General features: G+C 35.9%; 1 pseudogene; it reads left to right on the forward strand.

Annotated features, from left to right (window-relative positions):
* The first annotated feature begins 1,083 nt into the window (after positions 1 to 1,083).
* Positions 1,084 to 1,936, forward strand: LOC122213158 (annotated as a pseudogene).
* The last annotated feature ends 2,158 nt before the right edge of the window (positions 1,937 to 4,094 follow it).

Raw genomic sequence — 4,094 nt, forward strand, 5'->3', positions numbered from 1 at the left:
ACACACAATAAAAGGATGCAAAATGTGACATTAAGAACAGAAAACATGGGAAAGGGGCAGGAAAATGTGGAATTTTAGAGTGTGTTCAAACTTAATTTACTATCAACTTAAAATAGATTGGTCTACATCTAGGCAACAGATACATGTAAGCCACATAACCACAAAGCAAAAACCTATAGTAGATACACAAGAGGTAATGAGAATGGAATCTAAACAGAACACTAAAGAAATTTATCAACTCCAAGGGAAGATAGCAAGAGAAAAAGAAAGGAAGAGGGAGAAACCATAAAACAACCAGAAAATAATGAACAAAATGGCAATAAGTACATGCCTATCTATAATTATTTTAAACATTAATGGATTGCTTCTTCAATCAAAAGACAAAGTCTTTATTGAATAAAAAAAAAATACAAGAGACTCGCCTCAGAAGTAAAGATACATACACACTCAAAGTGAAGATATGGAAAAGATACCCCATACAAATGAAAACCAAAAGGAAGCTGGGGTGGCTATACTTATATCAGAAAAAATAGAATTCAAGACAAAGACAGTAATAAGAGTCAAAAAAAAAAGGATTATATAATGATAAAGGGGTCAATCCAAGAAGTGGATATAATATCTGTAAATAATTATGTACCCAATATAAGAACATCTAAAAATATAAAGCCAATGTTAACAGACCTAAATGGAGATATAGACAGCAATACAATAATAGTAGGGGCTTTAATGCCCCACTTGCCTTAATAGATAGATCATCCAGGCAGAAAAATCTATAAGGAAAAAAAAAGAAAGAAAGAAAAGAAAAATCAATAAGGAAACATTGACCTTAAACAACATGTTAGACCAGATAGACTTAACAGATATATATGGAACATTCCATCCAAAAGCAACCTAACACACATTCTTCTCAAGTGCACACAGAACATTCTCCAGAATAAATATATGTTAGGCCACAAAACAAATCGTCATAAATTTAAGAAGACTGAAATTATATCAAGCATCTTTTCTAACCACAGTGGTATAAAACTAGAAGTCAATTACGAGTAAAAACGGAGATGTGGCGGGGGGGGGCAAACACCAGACATGACACCCTCCAGGAGTCTCATGGTTCCTGTAGCAGGGCTCCTGCTGTTGTTTTGTGGGGTTCCCTGGACCCATGTGCAGTAGAGTGACATGCCCAACATCATGGCAAGAACAGGAGAGAGTTGCTGGAAGGAGAATGGATGATAGAATTTTATGCTCCATGGTGTCTTTCTTGTCAGAATCTACAACCAGAATGGAGAAGTTTTGCTTAATGGGGAGAACATCTTGAGGTTAATGTTGCAAAAGGGGATGTCATAGAGCAGCCAGGACTGAGTGGATGGTTTATCATAACTGCCCTTCCTTCCATCTACTATTGTTAAGATGGTGAATTTAGGTGCTATCAGGGCTCAAGGAATAAGAAGGACTTCATAAACTATAAAGGAGAAAGAGTGGAAAACTACTGAACCCATTTCATCATGGTTTGGCCCAGATTCTGTTCTGATGAATAGTATGTCAGCACTCTTTCAGCTATCTTCATGGATCAGGACTTGCTGTAACTATTTTATTGAAGACCTTTGATTATGGGTTTGGGGATAATGTACAGTTTTTGCTTTTAGCAACTCTGCTTTCAGGACTATCATTGGGACTCTGTATGATATTTGTGCTGCACTGCCTTCTTCCTTCAAAAAGATACAGATCAAGCCATACCCTTCCCCCCCAAAATAATTATTATCAGAATCTTCTCAACCTTTGAAAAAAGTAGAGTAACAAGAAGCTCATGAAAATGTTTCAGAAGAGGAAGCCGAAAGAAGGAACAAACAGACTTTCCACAGAATGCCACAGACAATGTCCTGTGGGTCCTTCCTTGTTCACAGATAAATCCTGGTTAATTGTTATGAATATTATAATATGATTTTGATAAAAACAAAAGACTGACCATTTGGTTTGAAGTGAACTGAGTCATGCTTGTACATTGCAGGGTTCAGTCTAGATTGTCTTAGACTGGACAAACTATCTTCAGAAAATAAAAAGTAGCACTACATAAAAAAATTTAAAATGGGATTTAAGAACAACAGTATGATGGTTTAAACAATTGTTCAATTTTTGAAAACTCTGGTGCCAAGCACTAAGATTCAATTATGTTTATTGAATAATTTGTTTCAAGTCTGAGTTGAAAAATTACATTTCTCAAGTATTGCATTATTGAGCTATTTAAAGAGATTGCTTTGGATAAAAAGATTTCTCATTTGATACAATTTTTCTCAGTTTCACTTTGTGGAAAAAAAAACGTATTTCCCATAAATGAGAACTTTGCCCAATTTCTCAAGAAATGTTTATTTCAGGAGCGCCTGGGTGGCTCAGTTGGTTAAGTGTCAGACTCCATCTCAGCTCAAGTCTTACTCTCAGGGTCATGAGTTCAAGTCCCTCACTGGGCTCCATGCTGGGTGTGAGGCCTACATTTAAAAAATGTGTATTTCAATGACAACTCTGGTCCTTTTAGAGGTATAGCTCAAAATTTCCTCATTTTTTTAGATTATGCAACTAATAAAAAAACTATCTTGCTTTAATTACAGTGCTCTAAACATGCAGGGTATGTTGCTGATTTGGGAAGATTTTATATAAGTCCATGGTGTTGTCTTGATTCCTATAAAGGTCAGTTGCCTTTTTTGTTCCCCTCTGTTCAGTGTATGATTTGTATTTTTCCTACTTACCAAGGGTTACGGTTTTCATTTTCCAAATTGGACACTTTTCTGGAAATATTTTTCATGCTTTAATAAATAGTCCTTTTTTGTTGTTTCAAACCAAAGTATACTGAGGGACCCTTAAAATTGAAGAGCTATCTACTGATAATTTAAAATTTGGGTCACTCATTTCAGATTTTATATAATGATTGTTGAACCTCTACTTGATTTTTTTTTTTTTTTTTTGGATATGAAGGTGAACATTACTGATTCTCATTTGATGTAGTGTAAAACCTTTGATACTTTTACATTTTGAAAATTCACAGAAGCTTGGGGCGCCTGGGTGGCTCAGTCGGTTAAGTGGCCGACTTCGGCCCAGGTCATGATCTCACGGTCCGTGAGTTCGAGCCCCGCGTCGGGCTCTGTGCTGACAGCTCAGAGCCTGGAGCCTGTTTCAGATTCTGTGTCTCCCTCTCTCTGACCCTCCCCCATTCATGCTTTGTCTCTCTCTGTCTCAAAAATAAATAAACGTTAAAAAAAAAATTTTAAGAAAATTCACAGAAGCTTAATTTCATATAAATGAAAGCATTCTACTCAGGAAGAAGAAAAAAAAAACAAGTAAAAACTGGAAAATTCATACATATATGCAGACCAAACAACATGCTTCTGAAAAGTCAATGTGTCAATGAAGAAATCAAGAAAAAAAAATACGTGAGACAAATTAAAATGGAAATAAAACATACCAAAACTTATGGGGTGCATCAAAAAAAGTTTTAAATGGGAAGTTCACATCAGTAAATGCCTACATCAAGAAACAAAAAATATCACTAATAAACAACCTAACATTACAAGTCAAGGAAGTAGAAAAAGAAAAAGAAAGCCCAAATTTTGTAGAAGAAAGAGAAAGAATGGTAAAGGTCAGGGACTTAAGGATGGTTAACATCCACAAATCAATCCATGTGAAACACTAAATTAATAAAATGAAGGATAAATATCATAAGATCATCTCAATGGATACAGAAAAAGCATATGACAAAATTCAACACCCATTTATGATCTAAACTTTCAAAAAGTGGATATAAAAGAAATGTACCTCAATCTAATAAAGGTCATATGAAAAGCTCACATCTAAAATCAGACTTCGGGCGCCTGGGTGGCTCAGTCAGTTGAGCAGCCGATTTCGGCTCAGGTCACGATCTCGCGGTCCGTGAGTTCGAGACCCGCGTCCGGCTCTGTGCTGACACCTCGGAGCCTGGAGCCTGTCTCGGATTCTGTGTCTCCCTCTCTCTCTCTGACCCTCCCCCGTTCATGCTCTCTCTCTGTCTCAAAAATAAATAAACGTTAAAAAAATTAAAAAAAAATAAAATAAAAAAAAATAAAATCAGACAA

The sequence above is a fragment of the Panthera leo genome, chromosome A2 (assembly GCF_018350215.1).
Source record: "Panthera leo isolate Ple1 chromosome A2, P.leo_Ple1_pat1.1, whole genome shotgun sequence".
NCBI lineage: Eukaryota > Metazoa > Chordata > Mammalia > Carnivora > Felidae > Panthera > Panthera leo.